Raw genomic sequence first — 23,735 nt, 5'->3', positions numbered from 1 at the left:
GAAAATAGTCCCAGGGGTGAGTAAGTGTGGGTGTGTGAAAAAAGACTATATAAAGGATGTCCAAACGAGATAGCGGTTGTGGGATAGCAAAATGAAGTTGTAGGAGGTGAGGGATAAGAGCGTTCGGTAAGGAATATTCAGATGCCATGGTTCAATGTCAGGGCACTGTTTTGAAGCAAAATAATGTGTTTACTTCAGTAGGGCAGTTGATCAGAGCCGAGTGATTAGTGACGGTGATACACGTAAACGGAGAGCGAGGAATCATCAGCATAGGCCGAGTAAAGGGTCATGGCGATAAGTGACGTGACCACAGAGAAACCGGAGGTGGGAATGTGTATCCTGTACTTTCTACAGCTTTCATCATCAGAATCAAACAACTCGAGAATATTCACAGCATGTATTGCAAGAGATTCGTGAAGTTGAGCGCTGTTTGTGGCTGGTTTCCTTTTTTTTTTTTGTCCATCCAACCAATTTAGTCACTTGTAGCATAAATAAAGTAATAAATGGTTTATAATAAATTAATAATAGTCCATATACATGTCATGCAATGACAGTTTAAAAGCAATACAACATAGGCTATGCAACATTTTTCCTTTTAGGCAAAAGGAACATGTTCAAACACATTTTGAGCTCCAGTGACATGACATATGATAACATTTCCTAAGTAGCTTCTGAGAGTAAGTGTAGTGTTCAACACTGACCATATTTTCGTTCTGGTCAACTTGTGCATTTTATGTAACCAATTTCTCTGAGTTCATAATCAGCACAAATAAGCAGCTTTTCTACAACTGATATATGAACTCATATGATCTTAACTTAAGCAACAATGCCATCCGTAATTAAAAACACTGAAAACAACTATTGAGTAGTGCAGATGTGCTCCAATAGCCAAGAGCCACAGCTTAAGAAGACGGAGAAAAACTTAAGGAAAAAAAAGAAATAATTAGGTAAAGAGGTTAGAAGTTTAAATGTATTGATTTGAAACCCAATTTCTGGGGAAGTTTTTCTCATTCAGGCAGTTTATAGTCCAAGGTCAGAGCTAAAACGCTGTGGAGGTGAGATGCATGGGTGGTGGAAGATCCTCCAAATGATAAAACATGGTCTAATTATTGTAGTCTATAATTCTCTCAAGGGCTTTTTTTGGTGTGCCCCCACTCATCTGACATAGATTCAGAGAATGAAGTACAAAACTCTTCATGGAAGTTCAAAATCTGACTTGAAAATGTTGTTTTATGGTCAAATGACAAACTAGTTGTGGGAGGAAATCTTCATGGTTTGTATCTCTCCACATTATTTTCTTGTTTGGGGACCTTGTGGAAGAAAATCGGCCAATTAAATACATGACATATGCAGAGGATCGCGATGCAGCTTTATTCTAATTGTGGTTGAAGTTGCTGTGAGAAATCCACAGTCACTAACTAGATGATACTTTGCATGTGGTTTATTCAAATTAAATATTCTTAATATCTGGGGACAGTTCCCTAAATGAATGCCGCACTTAAGCCGCTATTTGTCCTCACCTATAAATTGCTCCAGGCTCATCTTGCTGTTGGGTAAACCTTTTGGGGGGCAGAACGAAATTTTAACTCTATTTTCTGTGAAAGACAAGCTCGAGATATCACAAAATTAGTGAGTTGATAATAATATGAATAATTCATACACCAGAATCCATCCATATCATAGAATCAGCTCTCAAAAACACACAAAGAAAAACAAACAAATTACTCAAAGAGAAAAGGAATCAAACAAGGGAACATCGAGAGCTGGTCTCAGCGAGATCCTCTTTGATCAGAAATAGTCACTTCCCCTCCATTCAGCCACTTCACACTCCATGATGGAGGTTGTGGTCTAATAATTTGCTATTGGGGAAAGCATCCCATCCCCTGTGGTGGGGACTGAAATCTCTTGGCTCTGGAGGGAGTCCCTGGAAGGTGTTGAAAAAGGGCTGTCAAAAGGCAGTGGGGAATATGGTGAAATTACCAGTGGCACATTTCCGGCAGGTTGTATGTGGATATGCATGTTCCAGTCGTTCCAATTCACACTTGGACTACTCTGTGCACACTGAGGATTGTCGGCTTGCCTTTCCCTGCGAGCGGTTGGTTCAGAGTCTGCACTTCTTGTTATTTCACGCGTGTCTTCATAAATATTTTTTTAACCTTGAACCCACAATCTCTTTTCTCTAAATCACAATTTGTTGTTTAATAAAGAATGAAGTCCTCATGTGAGACATGATAGAGCATGCGACTTCTAATCCCGTATAAATGTTTAATAAAAGATCAATGAGTATTTTTTGGATTCCCTATAATATGTTTTACAATTTATTGTTTACTTTATTCAGACAAATAAAATTCCTTGGTTAGGGTTAGAGAAACATTACTTACATGTTTTAAAGAAACCAACTTTACACAAGGTGCAACAAAAACTGGCAGAGAAAGCAAACACTTTCTGCACCCTACAACCTTTCTCTGCTCCAGAATAATTCCTGCTCAGCAGTGCATGCATGGTTGCATTTACTGGTTGCACTAAAATGCCCCAAAAAAACCAACTATGTAGAACAGACATATTTCAGAAAATTCAATCAAACAATAAGCCATCATGCTTGTCAACCAACTAAATTTTCAAAACGCTGCGGTCTGCATGAGCCTCAGATGAGACCAAAACCTGATAGTGTCGATCTCCACCTTTTTTTTTTTCCTTTTTTTGTTTGAAGGTTGTCATTTTCTGACCATTTACTTGTGAGATCAATTCCTGTTGTCTCTTCTTTTGTTATTAGCAGCAAGCAAATTTGTAAAGCTGCAGAGAAATCATTATCTTGCATGCATTTGACCATTAGAGTATCTGTAGGTCATTTCCATTGAAAATTGTGGGAGGGGGTAAAGTGTAAAATACCCAGTGGACCAACTGACCTCTTCCTTGCCCACACACCATGACGGCCACACTGTTCCACAGCTAATACGTTTTGCTGTTTGGCAACATATAAGGTAAGCAAAGGGCATTTACATTATGTGGTTAGCGTTTCCTGGCTGACACTGTGTAAAAAAGTGTCCCCATTATAAAGCTTTTATGAATAATTAAGCTACTGCTTAAGGTTAAAATACTCCAAGGTGGACATGCTGTGTTCTTTTTGTTGTTTTATCCATCCTAATTTTCTGACCTTTAAAAGTGACACCTTGTTATTTATATTTCCATATTTCTTATTTTCTTCTCATATAAGTAGGACTATTTGATTGATTTGATTACATTTAAAATATTGCATGTTTATTATGTACTTTGCTTATATATTAGACTGCTTTAAGTCTTTCTGTTATCCAATTTTTTAAAGCATCTATGATTATGTAGGGATTTTTATTATTTAAACTTTGTTTGTACTTTTCTTTCAACTTCTTCCAGTATGATTTTTCACTGAGGTGCATTTAAGTACACATACAGTCAAGTGCCCTGGTCAATTTGTATAAAATATAAGAGGAAAATATTGCAAGGTCAACATTTTTTTGTCTGATTCAGGTAATCCTAAAGTGTTATGATCTGAAACTGACCCGAGAGGCTGAAGTGCCGTTCAGATGCATTTATTGAGCTGGCTTTAAAGCCCACAGCGAGATCTCTGGGAGCTGCTATTCAGCGGAGATACAGTAAATGCCTGCCAGTCCATGTCTTGATAATGTTCATCTACTCAGCACAGTGGGAATTGAAAATGATGCGGGGAACAATTTCCTGGAAACAGTCAAGCGAAATCATTCGACTTATAGAAGACTGTGATCTTCTTAGGATTGCCTGGTTGGAATTATTGAGCTTTTTACGGTGATGTTCAACAGGAAATGAGCTTGATTGTTGATGTTTTCTGGCTGTCACCTTGAAGATGACTGCATGGAAATTCAAACGGACCCAAAGCAAACCACTCATGCAGAGCGTGCATCATTGGCATGGTAACAGCTTTTGTTTTGTTTAATTTCATATCCATAAAAATGCTGAATTGAAAGACAAAATTAATATTATGAGACTATTATTTGGTATTTCACGGGCGAGGTCTGCGGTGTTGATATTTATACAACTGGCCATACATCAGACCTGCATTTTGTCATCCAGGGCGGGTTCTCCTCACCACGCCCCTTTCTGGGGAGAATCGGAGGAATTGGAGCCAAAGTTCCTGGATGTGCCGGTCTGATCTGCAGATGAATTAGTTTACCAGTTTTTGGACTTAGCGTATTGTGCAAAGCCTGAATCCTTATAACGAGCTGTACACATTCTCCAACTGGATCTCCTAAAAGTGACGTTCCTATGCAACCACTTTGCAGCTTCAAATATGTTTTGAAGGAAAAAGAATGCGAGCTAGAACGTGTTTACCATGAACATAATGAGGAAATGTTGTTCATTCACATATTAGAAGCCGCTAATTTGTTTATACTAAATGCATCAGGTAAGATACTGAATGACATTTTTGGTCTTTTGATCTTGCAGTACAATATCCACTCGTACCGACTACAACATTATTACACCTTTCTACAGTTGTCAATTTTTGGAAGGTTACTTCTGACATGTAATAGATTACATATTGCTAATTATCCTGTTAAAAATGTAGGAAGTAATGTAAACATTTTATGACTTCGTCAAAACAATGTAGCTTATTACATTTTAATTACTTTTTAATTGCTTTTCGAACAAGTGTTTTAAACTGGGCGATAAAGCTGAAAGGTCGTAAAAAATGAGTGTAAACATGTAAATCTCACAACAGTAGTCGACACTTGATTTCTATAAAATTTCTATTAAATATACTTCAATATAACTTGAATTAAGATTCAAATGTTTTGATCTTAAAGCTCAACCACCAAAACAAATCACAATTGTAGATCAAGTAACTGTAATTGATGAACATATTTTTTTATCAGCAACTGTAACTGATTACGGTCACGTTTATTCTGTAATTTAATAGCATGTGATTAGTTACTCCTCGGCACTGATGGTTACATTTAGGCACGGTTCAAATTAAATTGGGACAAAACGTGTTCATTCATATTTTATCAAAACTACAATCTTTTTTCTTATCAAAGTAAACCTACCAGCAGAGAGGACTCTACAGGCAAATCACAGTCGGTGCCGTGATCCACCGTGTTCATACTGTAAATGATGCACTGCATTCATCTGGAGAAATGTCACCTGCCAATTAAACTGGGAGAACAATCTATTTATGTATATACGTTTCTATGAGACAGGTTTATACATGAAGACAATCGCGTCACACCGTGAAGGGCCAATATCAAAATGAACCTTGCAAAAACAGAACTGAATAGTGTGAGAAAGTGAAGTCTCTTTAGAGTTTCAATGTAGACAGCAGTGCTTACAAAATGTGGCACTTCTTTTTACAGTGTTGGCATGAAACAGAATCCTCTGAGTGGATACAAATATTCAAAAGCAGATGGTCTGATGCTAATCTGGATTTCTTGTTAATGCCTCAAGTCACTAAGCAATGTATACAACAGAGAGTTTTCATGACAAGTTAAAGAAAATCTGCGGGTGTCAGGAAAGATACTGATGCACTTCTCTCGTCTCGCTTATTTTTTCTGCTCTCCCTCGGTCTCTCCATCTCCATCTGTCTTCTTTTTTTTTCTCTCTAAATCAACTTCCACTGTCCTGAAAAACGAGTTACCCCGAGGAGAAGGATAATTATTAACAATTAATATTCATAATGATGTCTCCGTCCCTGGATAGCCTTCACAGAGTCTCAGTCAAATGGATTTAGAATTCAATTTTTTATTTTACATAATCCAATCAAAAATGTGAATGCATCCTCAAACACATCAGTCCCTTGGTGCTGGCAAAGCCAAATCTGGTATTCTTAAAGTTTGACATCTACTAGGTTTATTATCTTTCATTATCCACTGGAAGAGAAGCAGAGAGGAAAATATTCAGTGTGGGTATCATCATAATTTTCATTTACCTTGAGGGAAGGGTACTCCTCTTCAGATGATTTATTGTTCCCAGTTTACCCCAAGAGGTGGGGGGGTCAAGGTGTAGCTAAACCACTGCTGTCATTAAAAAGGTTTCACTCTGAAAAATGCACAAGCGTACTTACCTTGCAGTACATGAAAAGGTGTTGTGCAGCTTGAACTGAAGGTTTCATGCAGTTTACGTTAGAATCTGCATACAAATGAACATTCTAGGCTAATGCTAAGCTAATTTAACCGGCAACGACAGGCGCTGCTTGCTGATCATACGTTACAAAGGAAAGCTTAAAATGCAGGCAGTGCCAACATTTTTGGCACCTTTAATTCCGAAGTTGAAAACATACTCAAAAATTAAAGTGAAAGCTGAATATTGTTATAAAAATGTAAGTCTTAATGCATGGGGGTAACCAGACACACAGTTTGGATGGATGCAAAGCGACCCCGCCGATGAAAAGTAAAAGAGGTGCAGACATGTTACATAAAATATATTTTAGGAGTTACAAAATTGGTCAGGGTAAAAATGAGGTGCCGTGCTCATATTCAAATGCAAACCACTGAAATTGCTGCAGGACAGTCTGGCTGGAGAAGGCAAGCACCCCAGCAGATGTTTATACTTGAACAAGTAGTGCAGCAAATGTATTTGACATTAATACAACTAACTCAAATCCCAAGACATTTACAGACTTATGCACAGGTGTAAATGATTCAATGACAGAACACGATCAATATCGCATCTACCTTCAAATGAGGTCGTGTTTACCGTCTTCACAAGAGGAGTCCATATGAATGCCCCCCCCCTCCCCTCCCGCCGTAGTATTCACAACCTCAGACCTTGAACAAACCACTATGAAAGCACAAACTTTATTAGAGCTCAGAATTTATGAGCTGTGATGTGTTTGCTGATGTTTTCAGAAATGGCAGAGGCCATGAAAAATCCTTTTTCATTGGATGGTAAGTGTAGTTGTGTAGAATTTATCTCCGTAATTCAATAGAAGGTCTGAGGAAAATGTTGATGTTCCCAACGGCCTCATATTTTCCCTCTACCATTATATTTTTGCATTTCCTAGATTACATTACCTGTGTTTTTGGCTTTCAACATTTCTAACCTCTGTGGCCTCAAAACACATCCATGCTACTGTTGTGTAGCAGCACAACTCGCAACCTGACCACCTGAATGCCGAGCACACCAGGCCCACCGCTTCCCATGTCGTAACCAAGAGTTCCATTTGAAGACAGCAAGTGTACCTGGAGTTTTAAATGTCCTCAGTTTTGTATGTTTTAAATGGTCAAATATTTTTATCCCATTATTTTGGGCACTTCAACTTTATTTCTTCTTTTTTTTTTTTTTTTTTTTTTTTTTAAATAAACCACTGAGGCTTTCTTTCTTTCCGCTTGTCTGCAATCACCGAGACTCGCGACTCTAGAAATAACAGATACATTTTCTCTTCAGACCAGCAGCTTTTATAATACTGGAACTAATTTGTACCTGCTCTTTAACAGGCATGACGAATCTGAAAAGCACTTGGCTGATTGTGCACTCGGTACAGTACACTGGGCAGACAAAGTGATCTCTCGGACTGGTGTGTTTGAAAAAAAAACAAAAAAAAAACATGGTGTCGCATGCTGAAATGAGACACAGAAGGCTGAGAAAACCTGAACCTTCATGTGAAACCTTTTATGTATCAATTCTCCTAAGTTGTCACTTTTATATCAAGATCATTCAAATGCAGCGCTGTCTGTCTGAGACCTATTCCTGGGATTCCTGGTGAGCACAGCACATCAAATGCATACCATTCAAATGCTAATGTTTCCAGTTAGAGAGCGCAACTGGAGACCTTTGTCGCAGGTCATCTCTCTCCTCCCTCTCTAGTCTAATTTTGCACGTCAAAACTGTCTGGTAAAAGTACAAAGCAGAAAAAAAAATCATTTTCACTATAAAACAATATTATTTGGTTGTAGCGTATTCTTCATGCACAACACTTTTGTCCTAGTTTAGCAACAGAGTGGTGCCATTACCTTACAACAACAACAAAAAATAAACAACAAACATCTATTTGTGGAAGATTCAGCATCACTGAGGTTCATTGAGATGTTTTTCTTTAAATCTTTGTACTCTCCACCTCCTGACTTTTTTATTTTTTATTTTGAGTTTGTAGTTAATCTTGCTCTACTTTGAAGAACAAAATATTATCATTTTATCAAAACCTTTTTTGCAGCTCTTAATTTCTCTCTCTGTTTTCCTGCTTCCTCTCCCCCGCTCCTCGCTTTGGGGTTGATTAGACAGGAGAGGGCAAAGTTTGAATATTCAGCATGCCTCTGCTGTGTTTTGCATCAAACTTTTATCAAGACATAATTGTGATAAATGATGCATGTAATCAAGCATTAAATAATGCTAGAATATGCAACCTCCAAATTTAAACTGTGACCAGCATGTCTGTGTCCTCCGTCCCCAGTGGATAGCTACCATCTGGCTGCGGCCATTACCGTTGACCTGAGTGCCAGACTCCTTAGTGTGCAAGGAAGCTCAACATCGACCGGTCAAGCCCCTGCACACCTGACCACATGGATGCAACCTTGCCAGAAGTGTTAGGGGACAAATTACAGATTCAAGATGGCCAAATCCTAAAGGTTACACTCAAGTGGAAGCACGGCCTCATCCATAAATTATTGTGCCTGGAGTTGGAATCAGTCTCTTTGTTGTTTTTTTTGTTTTCAACCACTGTGATTCCTTGGATTAAAAACTGTGCAGCCTGGCACAGTTGCTCCTCTTTGTCATTTTTTTCAACTTTTTTTTTTTTGTCCCATTGCTGGTGATTTTTTTTTTTTTTTTTTTTTTTTTAATCTGTGCTGTGTCTCTGGACATTCAGGTTTAGAGACTTCTGCGAACGTTGCCCAGAAATTCCTCGCTTGCTTTGTTTACGGAAGGGCCTAGTTGATCACGCTGAAACCCGTCGGCATGGCGACTATAGCAACAAAGGACTGAAAATACCTGGGAATCTATTTGGATAAACAAACAAGACTGGACCGGGAACTGCGGTTCTCTACAGGAAGGGCCACAGTCGACTGCGGCCCTTCGATGTGTATGGCATCATTCAGTGGCTGTTTTATGAGTCTGTATTGGTCTGTGCCATTTTCTATACCACGGCCTGCTGGGGCGAAAGCCTGAGGGTGGACGACACCAGAAGACTCAACAAACTCATTCAGCTGAGTCCTTGGGGTGGATCTGGACATTCTGCATGCAGCCGCCGTGAGGAGGATATTGTCAAAACTCTCCACCGTGGACAACGCGTCACACCTTCTACAAAGTGATGTGGTCAGCCGGAGGAGCACGTTCAGCCAGAGAAACTAGGAATGAATTCTCCACTGACCGTCGCAGGGGGTCCCTCCTGCCTGTGGCCGTCCAGTTTTACAATTCCTCCTCTTTCTGCTGAAATTAAATCAATTTCCAAGCTTAAGCAACGGTTACAAAGCAATTCATAACGTTTTTCTGTCTCTGACTTTTAAAATGATATGTTTTGATGAAGACAGAGAGATTTATTTTTTTTAAACATATGTGCATAACGCTCGTTTACTTACAAACCTACAATCCTGTGCAAAAGTCTTAGGTTCTAAAAGTAAGGAAGCTTCAGGATTTTTTTTTTTTTTATTATGAAGGTACAATCAAAAAATTTAGAGAGGGTTGCTGCTGTGCATAAACAGAAAGCTGCAAATGATTCACAGGGAGCCGGGGAAAGCAATGACTTTTGTGAAAAAGTATTCAAAGTTGCGTCACCTGATCAGCATGCGTTTCTGTGACCACTGAAATATTTCACTGAAACTGAGCAGAGACTCCACATATGTTATTATGTTTTGCCAAAAACCAATGCCAATGATATATATGAATTATATAAATATGACCAGCAAAACCTTCTCATTCAAAAGGACATGCATCTTAGCTCCAGATTATACTGTACATGATCTGATATCAATCTTTTGTATAGATGCATAACCTCTGCTTCATATGAGGATGTTTTAAGTGATTTGAAGTGTTGAGACAAGGAAAATCAAATGTTTTTCTATTCTTACATTTGTTGAGTAGGCCTTACAGTAACAACCTTTTTTTTTTTTTTTTTTCACTTGTATGATCCAAAAAATATTGGACTGTTCTGGTCCTCTTCTTGGTGTTGCTGTCATGTCTGTTTCACACTCCCTCTCTAAACCTTCCACCTGCCCCACATCAAAGGGAGATTTTGATTACTGCACAACACAATCTGGGAACCATGCGTGTTGTTACATGAGAAAAGCCGAACTGATGGCAGGCGTATCTTCTTCTTTTCTTTCTTTTTTTTCTCCAGTTTTCTTTTGACTGTTGTCTCTGTCTGCAAGTCCCTTCCAGGCATCACTGTCTGCATGTGTTATGGTCAAAATAACAGCAGCCTGGTGGTCCACTGGTTGAATTGTGCACTTTCTTTCCACAGCTTCAGTTCTAGGTGACAGTCTGCTTGGTCAAAAACAAAGGAGGCAGATATTGTTTTGCATCCCTGAATATGTCTCAACTGTATTATCTATACTGAATAATGTATCTCCCACATCAATCCTAACCTCTCTTTCAAATACCTAAATGCTCATCATCATCATCATTCCCCGCTTCCTCCTGGGGTGAGATATATTTTTGCAATTTATTTGTAATACAAATTACTTGCAGATAAGTTGGGGGTGGTGGGAAATTTATATAGGCAAGATAATGGACTGCAAGACCGACACTGACTTCCAAATACTGAGACAATTGAAGTCATGCACACTGGTGTTGGGTGGAGGAGTGTCGCAGCAAACCACAAGAGAGTGATAAAACATATTTAAAACGAAGTAACTATTAAAATAGGCTGACACTGTAAGATGACTTGGTCATAAGTCAAGAAATTAAATCTAAAAATGCGTGGAGTGAATAACAGGTAAAATTGGCCTGAGGTTCAAAATAATTAAGCCAAATGAAAATACTGATTAATACACTGTAACTGTAAAACTGTAGTAGCAGTAGCACCTTCTAATCACAGAATTTTAGATTAAATATGGGTCTTGACAAGACTGCTTCAAAAGATATTAATATTTCAATATGAAATGATGACTGTCCAAACAGTATTGTTCCTCTAAATCTCTGGCATTTTCTCATTAACAACTTAAACATTTGTGAATTAGATCAGGTACATTTGTAAATTAGTGGTTAACTTGGTAATGACTATATTTTGGGAGCTTCATGTGGTATTAATATATTGTGTTGTTAAAAACAGAATGGTTGGCATGGCAGTCTAATTTGATAATGTTTGCATTTGTATTCAGTTATGTTTTACTATGTGACTTTAGACATCTCTCTTGGGTTCATCTAACAAGGCCAGCAACAATGAAAATGATAAGCTTGGATCCTGCATGTTTTCTTTGCTTGGGGTTAAGAGTTAGTAATATCTCAACTGTGTGATTCTGCCAGTGTCGAGAGTGATATATCTGTATTGAAAGCTGCCTCATCCAGGTCAGTCAGCGTACAGCAACTCTCCACTTATCTCAGGCTGAGACAACTACATCCGGAGGCCTTTAAGAACCAATCAGTTAACACTGGTATTTTGTGACTGTGACATGATTCTGGCCGCCTTTCCTAACATGGCCATTATGTTAATTTTATTCTAAAGGATTTGGTGTAAAAGACTGCTTTTGACAGGAAGAAGATCTCCATTTCAGCAATTTGTTGCTGGGCATGTGAGTGCTCAGACAATTTTCAAGTGCTGGAAAGTGCAACTCATAGAACAATAAGACAAAGAAGCCGAGAAAATGAGACTCCAAATGAGAAGCAATCTAAGCACTGTTTGTGAATATCCTTTGATGAAAAGGATGAATTTGTTCCCACGTTACCTTGTTGTTAACTCACATTAGTACCCCATTCAAGGTTAACCTTCAACTGTCTATTTTTTTTTCTCTTTTATAGTCCCCTCATGTCTGCGTGTCTGTCTATTGCAGAAATTGAAAGGAAATGCAGAAACCATGTCATATTCAAGAGAACAGTTCACACTGTTAAAACATTATGAATGCAGTATTCATAGCTATCATCATTAAAGAAATAAAATCATTATAATATGTGAGAAGGCATTTCCTTATAGTACCATAACTATATGAAGCTTAGATTTTGTCTGAGAACAAGGCTTTCACTTATGTGTTGGACTAATGTATTGTTTAATGTCTGCAAGTTACTTAAAAGTCAAAATATTCAAAGTCAAAATATATATATGTATATATATATATAAAGAAAATCAAAGTATTGCCTGAAAAAGTCTGTTCTTTTAGTGGAATAAAAGAACCTTTCTATTATGTAACAATTATCTAATAGTCTTTTAATCATTAGACAGTCCTTACAAGAAAAAAGAAAGGCACAAGTGGGTTGAGATTGTTATTACTGTAAGTTGCGGTTGATGAAAAGGGAAACCGTATTCCACTTTCCAGACAGGTTCCCAAATGTTTCAGACCTTGTACAACGATGTTCCAAACCAAATTTACCATGTACCACTTACCACTGCAGATACCAACAATTTGTTTAACTCAGGAAGGCTAAATAACAACAACATAGGGCTAACATTTCCAAACCAAAAAATATATTTATTATTCAATCAGAGCACTCACAAAAATCACTCTAAATCAGAAAAGGGCAGCTCATAAAAAAGCTTTTTCTGGACCTCATAGCAATTTCTAAATTCCACTTATTCTGCTTGCAAACATCAATGCAAACATCAAAGACTGAGAATTTTCAGTAAGGCTTTCGCGTATCACCAGGTGGAGCCTACCACTGTTTGGCAATCACTTCTTACCTTTGCCAAGTAGTTTAATGGATATCAAGCCAAACTTAAACATTGTGGTGGCAGATAAACAATCATATGAATCATATTTTTGAATCATTGAAACTAAGTGCATTTGATGGGCCCTAACCAACAGTGTTGTCCTGCTGGTGAATGGTAACTGGACAATGGGCAGTGTTTTAATAACTTAGCAGGCAAAAGTTGAAATGCTGCTGTTCATTTACATACTTTGTTGGCTATCACAAAATCTTATCCAATACACAATAGGTTCCTGGGAGAATCTAAATGAACTCAAGAATACACTGTGTATCTCCACACAGTGAGTTGTGGGTTCTGCCAAAAGGAGACCAACTTAATTTGAGGACCTTTGGCACTTGTTAGACAGATTTCTGAAAGTGCTGGCTTATATCCATCACAGTAACAAACAGCACGCAGTGCTTTCTGATATTCAATTAGAATTACTGTTAATGCATTACAATTAAAATAGACTAAACTTACTCAATATTTGTGCTTTACCTGAACTAGAGCTAAATCTTCTCCTTTGTTAATATACGGCGATTCATTTCTGATGCAATAAGGATCCTCGGTGCAGCCTGACATTACAGTCATTTGGACTTGGCATACGTGTTAAAGACTAATTAGTGAGGAAAACACTGTCAAGATGCCATATGGTGGGTAAGACAAAGCAGCTTGCAGAGGTCTGGCGCCACCCAGTACACTTAAGAAATTTAAATGCTGCAAAGGCAGCTTGTGTCTTGTATCAAGGTACAGCATATGCAAATGAGGTCAAATACTATCAAAATGTTGCCATTTTTGTTTCACAATCACAGAGAGGTAGACAGGGAGAGGGGGGTGGGGGGTATATCAGTGGGCTTAGTGTGAACGTCTCCATTATTGGCAGGTTTAAAACAATTTGAAAACACATCTAGAATACATTAGAGCGAGAAGAATACCAGTTGACATGTTCAATAATCTGAGCCGTCAAAGCACACAGTCATTTCTCAGAACTGTTCTATAGATGAAGGGGCACAGCATCGGGTCACATGGATCACAGGAGATTATGCTAATGTTGAAAGAAGGAACAGAGAGTCTTGTCCTCAGTCAACTGAGACAAATCCTTGTGCGACGCCACATTATATAACTGTTTTTACCTCTTTGACTTTCTCTGCGATTGTCTTGTACGAGCATTGACAGAAGCGAGGAGATAATGGGGTTGAGATCTGAAGGAAAGAAGAGATGTAAGCATAAGAAGTGTTTACATCACTTTCCTCAAAGAGGATTGTTGACATATTGTGAAGAAAATGTCTACCACCATTAGTTATTTACTCCGATTCTAAAACATTTGGATGTAGTTGAGTAATGACCTCAGTGGATTAATTAATGGTGTCACTGTAATATGTTCCAGCAACAAAAATATAAGTGGACGTGATGAGCTCTGGCAAGCTCAAAGCTCAAAGCTTGCTGATGTTTTCTGATTTGTAGGATATTTTTGGTCTCAGTTCAATCAAAGTTTCCTTTAACTTCAAGTTTATCTTCACTCACTCTCTGTTTTAATGATTAATCAATTAATCAACATATTTTAGTCACTACACTAATTCTTAAATGTAGACTCCACTCTATTTTGAGTGCAGGTTTAATTAAAAGTGTAATTTTAGTATAGGTCATTAAAATCGGAAATCATTTTCATCAATTCTAACTTCCTTTAATCAAATAATTTATCCTTTTATAACTTTGTGGCAAAGTTAGAGGTATGAGCCTCCTCTTTTGAAAAATCAGACTGCCTGCATACTCTAATATTTAAAGTACTGTAATACCAAAACAATATATAATATAAGACTTCAGTCTGTCTGATCTTATAGAGACTCAAAAAGCATGCTTATATGATGTCAGTGCATTTACTTGGATTATACTGCTGTTAAATTCAGACTGAAAATTATTCAGTTCCAGTTTGTTTATAGGAAAAATAAAAATGTAGCTTGAGCAGCCATTGCTTTCAACTCACTGAGCAATTGCAGTCAACTTGCAAACACTTAAAACTAGAGGTAAAACTCAGGATGTTTAAGACTATAAAAAGAAACAATACTTTGTTGTTACATTTTGAAACTGCAGAAATACTACATAAAATATTGAAAACACAGATTTTAGACCATAGACTGTATATAAAACTTCCGGGTCTGAAAAATGAGGCCGCTGCAAAAGTGCCTTAAACTGCGATGCCACTAGAGGTTGGCTCCAACTCTATAGACTCCCATTCAACTAGTCTCATAAAATTCTCAGTCAATAAAATTCCTCCACGAGTTATCTCGGCTGTGCTAGCTAAAGTCGCTCCTTCTTATTAGTTTTCTGGCTGTCCATCTGAAAATAATCCGTCATTAAATCAGAAAACAAGATTTAAAAAGCCATTTTTGGAGGCGTGTCTGTTTGATTGACAGGCCTGTGGTGTAGGCTTCATAATGACCGCTCACAAACCAATTGATGACATCAGTGACGGTTGCCACTTGTATTAGACGCATGCCCACAGCCCAGGTGATGACGGGAAAAGTTCTTTATTGAGCTCGCAAAATTGCAATGTGAAACCGAAACTAACCGGATCAAACAAATACAATGTAACAAAAACAATCACGGGTATCCAACATTTTCTAGAAACTAGAAAACTTTTCTAGAGCTACTTTGACCAAATAAAAGTGTATTTATTCACACAGCTGAGCTCCACCAAATCAGCTGAACAAGCCTCTTTTATGAGAACAATAACAAATTGATTCTCAACACACACACTCAACCAGTTTAAGACCCCTGCTCTAAATGCATCATTCACTGGTACTAAATAGGTAGCAGTCTATGAAGGTACCAAGTTGGCCATCAGTCACATTTCCTCTGGCATAAAGTATAATGAAATAAAATTCCAAAATACAGTGTTAGTCCAGACAATCTGCGTGAAATTGAAAAGCTTAAATTTGGCCTTCTGTTTACACAATAAACCGTAGCTTTTCTCTGAATTAAAGACCCCTTATTGTGACACAGCTTTAACAGTATCTATGACCTTTTAAGGTTAAGGAAAAAAAAAAAAATTGGATTAGTCACTATTTTTCAACACCCGTCTCCTCTCTTTCTATCTACTGCCGGTCAGCGAGAAAGGAAAAATTTGAGTCGAGACTAGAAAAGCATCGTGCTGAGAGCTGAGCTAATGACATGGACGTAGAGGGGACCCCCTGCCAGCGTGGACTACTGTGATGACAGAAGACATGCGAGAGGACCAGCAGGCCTTTCAAGTTTTGAAGGGAGAGTTGATGCTGCTACTTGCTGCGGGCAATTATACCATCTTCGAATCTGTGCTACACTGCACTCCCCTCTTTCACATTCAGAGGACAGGGGGAGCACACATAACTACGAGAACTCCTTAGTTTGCCTTTGGAAATCTCCTATACCATTTTATATCTTCCTTTAAACCCCCTAGCTCAAGCTTTCCTAACATTGAGATCAAGATCCCACCGGATCTTGAGAGAGGATCTGGTGATATGAGAGAGTGTGGTCCTTCGATAAACTAGTACTGAAATGTTTGTATAAAGCATTCATTTACTCACTAAAGCTTTTGTAAACATGACATAATAAGAATAGTCTAAAACATTTATAGTATATTGCATGGTTTGATTATGTATGCTGTTGCCAGTGTGTGGTTTGGTGCTTTTAGATGAAAGGATCTTGAAAATACAAACTTTGAAAGATGAAAGACATTTCATCAGCCAGAGGGAGGTGGAACGTTCATACCAGAGAAGATCCTGTAATTTCTCAGTTGAAAAAAAACACAAAAACAAAATAGTGAGTTACAAGGGTTTTTGTCTGACTGAAATAAATTGCAGTAAAATATTTCAGATTTTAAATCGAACTTATTGTCTTTGTGGGTTACTTAAATGTTCACTAGCCAGAAAAAAAAAATGAATTGGAAATCATGGTGAATCAATTCTATTTTCATCTATATATTTTTGTTGTTTCTGTAGCATGAGCAGTTATGGTTTTATATTTCAGTTTCAAGACCATACTGATTCCATTTGATATTAATGCCAGTCTGACATCGCACCACATAAGACGCCCAACTTGAGCTTAGCACAGAGAACACGTCATTTTAGATTTAGCACAACCCCACTGATCTGCAAGAAACTGTGGACATCCTTGATCTGAGGTGCCACTTCGAGAGAGAAAAAAAAAAAAAAAATACAGTTGAAAGTGTCAAGAGGCTCCAGTTTAACCTAATGACCATGAGTTGGAAAGCCATACTTATCACTTGCTTTGGGTTTGACCTGTAACTCCTTCATGACAATGAGCACGTATCACAGTTTAAACGGTTCAGGAAAGTCATTATGCCAACGGTGGACCTGCTGTTCTCTCTGCTCCCACTCAATCACTATTTTCTTGTGCATGCCTTTGAACACTTTTACAAAAGGAACCCTTTTTAGGTATGCTATGTTTGTGAGCAGGACCATCCCCTTTGTCTGAAAGCATGCGCGTTTTATGAATAGTTAGGTATGAAGATATATTAGTAGTGTATAGCAGGTGTCAACAGTGTCGCAAGCCTCAGTCTTCTTCTCCTCCTTAATTTTGCTTCGTTTTAAACAACTGCACAATAATTGTCTGTGCAATTATCTTTTTTTTATTTCCAAAGAAATATGTACATTTGAGCAAAAGGAGCAGCTTCCTCCTAAAATGGTCGGAAAAATATTCGAAGGTGAATTAAACCTCATCGCCGCATGACAAACCAAGAAGAGCTTGTTGAATAAAGAGAAGAGGCATTGTACAATGTTTAGCTTTGAGATTTATGGGTTGATTTGTATGTAACATTCACGACAGCCGAGTTTTGTCCCAGTATCATTACAAGCTTTATTTCTAACTTGCTGTTCTATTGTGACCTGCAACAATGGTAGCATTTTGAATACTCGTCCTGAATCTGAACATGAGAATGGCTCATGTATTTATTTGTATTTCAATTGGCAAAAGAACAAGCCCATAGTCACTCTGCTTGAGTACTGCATGTGCAGGTGGATGCAATATAAAGCAGTTTTCCTTTTACAGAAATACCAAAACAATAATTGTTTGTGCAATATTAACATTAGCTGTGTTCTATTGCTTTTAGAATTTCCTTTTGAATTAGTCAATGTTTTACACCATATGGCCTAATACTTTATCTCTCCAGACAGAATCATTTTTGGATGTTCTTTTTCAATTCCTCCATTCTTGTTCCTGGGGAGAGTTGCATCACTGTGAGAAATGAGAAACAGGACCCAAGGCTGGCAGTGTTCACCACAGAAAATTCTCCCACATTTGCTGTACTGAGGAACAGTGATTTGTTAACACTGATGGAATTAAGACACGGCATTTATCATGGTGCACAGCAATGCTGCAAACAATGACTGAAACATAACCATATTGACCTGAGTGGAATACACATGGTATATTGGAAAGTTGGCGATAAAAACTTTTTTACGTTCAATGTTTAGTTAAGGTTATGTAATTGTTTGGTGAATCCCCACATAAAACAAACACAAATATAGTCAAAAGACTATAACTTCACAATACATTTCTCACTGAAGACTTAAAGGAAATATACTTTTGTTGCTTTCTTGCTAAGAATTAGATGGGAAGATTGATAACAGTCACTGTGTGCTAAATATGAAGCTACATCCCAAAGGTCTTGCCCACAGGCAGACCTTGTATTATACCTGACCTCAAAGTTGCAGTATGACTGATGTGGAGAGATCAGATATTATCTGTTTGATCTGGTAATTAAGACTTTGTTACAGCTTCAGTCAAAGTGAACAATTGAACTCCAGATAAAAAGTCATAAGAGACTGTCAGAATAATGAAAACAGGAGATTTAAAAAAAATAGCTAGTGTTGAGAGAATTGTGTTTATGTTATGCTTATTCACTGTTGCCAAGTCACCGTGTCATGTTTCCAAAGAAAGTGATAGTGTTTAAAAGGTAAAATAATGTCATTATCATTAGGCGAGACAAACTCTAACAATTTTTGTGTGAATCAAAGAGATACTGTATTTTTCATCTCTTATTCATGTGGTAAGTTAAAAAGACTTAGTTTGGCACCTGGTACACAGTATAACTAACACAGTTATTCAGGGACCCACACATGACAGAGAACAAGGAACATGACTAGTTTGCTCTCCACAAAGGAGTAGGGATGCCAAAGATCGGTATCAGGGCGATCAAGACACTTTTTAACTGAACACTTTCAACTATACTGAGCTATCTTTAGCCTGATCTTTTTTTTTTAAGCTGTCATAAACGGAAAGCGCCATTTGTGGCAGGATGCAGAAGTCTGGCATGAACTATGGCGTGTGGCATACCTGCAGCTAAAATTGTGCATTATGGAAATATTTTGAAATAAAAAATTAAAGCCATAAAACAGCCCGTAATGTCTCCAATGTGAGCATTTCACAAGGCAGTAACAGAAATGTAACAGAGTTTAATACTAATAATTTGACACAGCAGCTAAAAAATAAACACTCAACAGAATACATTGAGTTCACTCGGGTAACTATGAAATGTTGATTTTTTTTTTCTTTTTTTTTTTTTTCTTTTTGTATTTGTTGTGAGTGAATGCTAAGCACTGTTCACACTAAAGATTGGTGATGAGACAGAAATGTTTTACAATGTTGGAGAGTAAAGTTTTGCAGCAGTGTGAACTGACCCCTCTCAGCTTCACTCAAGCCAGTTAACAGTGTCGTCTGCGACTCAGCTTGTCAAGACCCCAATTTTTCTAAGCAATGGAACTGCTCCAAAAAAAAGGAAGGAGAAATTGACAAAACAGGGGAGATCCTCTTTTCTCAAGTTCATGGCATCAATCTGCAAAAGCCCCCTGCTTCTTTAGTTGAAGCACCCATAGGCAGCTTCAATATCTCAACCCTCTCATGATTACTAAACATGAAACCGTTGCAAGTAAGTCCCTATCACGATCCTCATTTATGGTTTGAGAGGTTAAAAATTATACCCAGCAACAAAAAAGCCTAAAGAGCTGGCAGTTAAAACAGAAGTACAGAGAGTTGTGCTGTGGAAATGGATTTTGTGATAGAAATAAACATGAAAACCAGGGCAGCACTGAGTGGAATTGTGATTAAAAAAAAAAGTATTTTTCTTTTTTTGTAGCTTGTATGCGGGTCATTTTTGTTTAATGCATTACAGACCTATTTCAATGTCAATCAGATACAGCGGGTTGATTTGAATAATTCCGAGCATCTTGAAGTGTGCACTATTATCTAAGAAAATGCAAGTATTGGATCAGGACTCGGTATATACTCAGCATTAAATGGCTCAGATCGGGGCCACACAAAAAAACGTGCAACATCCCTAGAAGGGAGTATTGATATATAGATGATAGGATCATGACATGCAGCAGATTTCTGAAATGTTTCTAAATGAAAGAAAATAAATAATTAACAATTAATTGATGTCGAGTAGAAAACTTGCCACACAGAACAATATTTTCTGATCCTAATGTCAGATCGTGATGTTTTGTTTATAATATTTCTCCGTGTCAATTAACATACAACATGAAGAAATCGGAACATAAAGAATTCATACATTAGCAGAAAACATCCATAATATAGATATTTTTATACAGATTTACAGCTCAAAAATGTAAGAAATGACAAATAAGAATAATATGCAAATAGTTATGAGAAATGCAAGGCATCAGACTTACAGTAACTTATATGACAGCACAGTGTCTCATCTAATTTGATCTGAGTGAGTTTGACTAGCTATGATTCATCTAAGTTGTAATGCCTCCTATTAACACATGAATATTAAAATGCTCATATTCTAAGGCTGAGCCAAAAAGAGGGCTGAAAATAGCCGAGGCAAGAACATTTATATGAAGAAAGCCACACATTATAAAGACAAATTCAGCCGCAGACTAATTGAGGCAATGTAATTCATCAATTAAAAATAATTTACTTTCCAAGGCAGCACTGTCTTGCTCTGATTCAAATATAGTTCTTTATGATAAATTCAATCAAATGGTACTTTGCGGTTAAACACTAGATATAATGCTTTCATAAAATTTTTAAAAGACAAGAAATTTGTCATTTCAACATTAATCTCTGCGACCAAATATGGTTACTCAATTAAGTTACGTTAGAAGTGATTCATGAGACTTTGGAGAGCAACCGCTGGTTTCTGCAGGAGCTACTGAGGTACTACAGCAGTACTTAAAAAAAAATACAGAACAAGCCAGAGTAAGACAATCCTAAATATGGTATTTTCTCGTCCAAATTACTGTTTGACCTATCATCTTGTACTTTCTTTTAGACAGCCACCAATTTGGCTTTTTTTGTTTTCCTTTTTGAAACAGCATGCATGTTAAAATGGCAGTGCTTAACTGACTTATTGTGATTAAAACAAGAATATAAAGTTTGACAATGCAATGCGTTCACATCAGCACTAAATGTCAATGAGCCTTATTATATTTCCAAAGCTATGTCTCACAGTGACATAAGCAGAGTAAATTCTTCCAGTTTTTTTTTTTACCGACTGTCAGAGGCAGATATCAGATGTCAGAGGCAGATGGTAAAACTAACAGTGATTTATATCAGCTGCTTGTCACAGCTTAAAAAATGTTTAACTAACAGAATAAATTATCAAGAAACTACCATTGTAAAACTGTGAACAAACCTCAGTAAAAATGATCAAGATAGCCGTACGTCCATGAAAAGTGAACAACAGGGACATAATTAATGTACTGAATAAAGTCCTCAGAGCCCACAAAATAAGCCTCTTATGAACTTATGCAAATGAATATGTCTCTCCTGCACAGGATGGAGACTGACATTCTTCATTTGTGGTTTTCGTTTTTGGTTTATGGACGTATTATAGGCTAAAGGATTCTGTCTTTGTAACTTTTTCAGTTTTTTTAATATTCTCTAAAGTGGTAGAGCTTATCTGTAATGCTGAACAGCAGCTTAAAAAAAAAAAGTACTGAAATTTTGTTCACAATTCTTTGAGGTTTCTGTGAAGAAGATTCAAATGGAGAGCAAAAATGTAGCTTCGGTGTTGAATCAATTTTTTTGAAATATACTTATAAATATTGCACACAGTGAGAATTTCCAAATAACAAGGTTTTTGGTGGGGGAATAAAGAAAAATAAGAAACATTATTAGGGAAGAAAGAAAAACAAAAGTCTCGTGTGAGTGAGGAGAAAAGGACAGTCAGGGACGTGGCGTAGAGCCAGAGATCCCCAACGCTCCCAGTTGTATATCAACTTCCAAACGAGATCCCATTGGACAACAGTGATCCGACCGCAGAACGGTAACAAATCTGCTCATCTGGGATTCTGTCATGGTGACCTGTGGGCTAGGTGACCCACAGAGTCAATGGAGCAAGGTCAAGAGAGAAGACGAGGAGTGTGAGGAAAGGAAATAGGAGGCGAGTTGCTGTGTGTGTGTGTGTGTGTGTGTGTGTGTGTGTGTGTGTGTGTGTGTGTGTGTGTGTGTGTGTGTGTGTGTGTGTGTGTGTGTGTGTGTGTGTGTGTGTGTGTGTGTAAGTGATCGAAAGCCTCCATCTTTGCACAGTTTAGGAATGAAAATGTTATTTGCTGTATTATATATATTGCAAGATGAGTTTTCTGATTTTACACTCAGCTGATGCACAGTGGTATAAACTGGGAGTGCATGCAAGCATTGTTTAAAATAATTGACTCGCTTGTGAGCTGCATAATGTGCTTATAACTTTAACATAGTAGTGAGTTAATAGTTTTGACATGAATGCGGTTCTCTCCAGAGTTTGTTTCCCAGACACCCCCCCCCCCCCCCACCCATTAGAAGAAAGAGGCAACCTATAAGTGAGGACAAATAACACACGGACCCCCCTGCTATTTTCTTTATTGATGTTGGGGTACTATGACAAAATACAAAATGAAAAAATTATTTGAAAAATTGTAATTGTGCTCTTAACATTACATAACTGCCCATGAATTTACAATAAACTTACCCAGTCTGAACACACAACATGTGCCGTTCTGTAAAAAACAAGGAAGAAAAGTCAGCCACTCACTTCCTGCCTGATGGGTGCAAACAACATTCTTATTTCTCTGATATTATAAAAGCCCTTGTCATGTAGTTTGTTAAACAGACGCTCTTGATACAATTTAACATTATCAAGTTTGCTAACTAAACAAAATTATTTTAGCATGCTGGGCAATGGTGGCTAATCACATTGGGTTGATCTACATTAACCTGAACCAGACAGTCATACATCATGAACTAATGCAATCCTACATGTCAGTACGAATGATGGAAATTACAGCTAAAGTCCTCGATGATATTTGCTGAAAGACTATTCAATTATTATTGGACTAGGTTATTCAACAAAATTGATGACCAATTTGCCACAGGCCACCTCATAGACCCTCCAACAGGTACACATTAACATCATGAAGTTTCTGTGTTTTCCAACAGTGCCTGCAACAGGAGAGACAACAATTAACTTTCTTTTCTTTTTTTTATTATTATTATTATTATTATTAGTGTAAAGAAATATTGTGCTTCTCATTTGTCACACACCCACAAGAAGAAAAACTGAACATCAGAACATTGAGTCAGCTGAAACAACTGAGCACCTCACGGGTTATTTAAGTGGACACTAAGTTGACACGGTGTGATTGTACTGCGGCTCTTGGCACAATAACAATTTGCACATTGAATAATACTTTTACAATGTTTCAAGGTGCAAGTGAATTTAAATGAACTTACATCCGCACATTGTGTACAATTGTACGACAAAGAATAGGCTGAGATGATTTGTACTAACCATAAATGCAGAGGCAGAAAAGCCTTTTCAAATGTAGGACCTGTTTTTGCATACAGTTCCTTCATACTGAACAAAAAAAAAAAAACAGTCAACACTTCACACTGGAGCTCAGCTCGCTTATGTGTGAGTGTTTGTTCCTGTGTCCTTCATAGGAAAGCCGTGCTGCTCGTT

This window comes from Brachyistius frenatus, unplaced genomic scaffold (assembly GCF_029030835.1).
Source record: "Brachyistius frenatus isolate BFR_SWC_R1_liver_20210118 unplaced genomic scaffold, ASM2903083v1 Contig_24, whole genome shotgun sequence".
Classification (NCBI taxonomy): domain Eukaryota; kingdom Metazoa; phylum Chordata; class Actinopteri; family Embiotocidae; genus Brachyistius; species Brachyistius frenatus.
Note: the sequence above shows the minus strand (reverse complement) of the source record.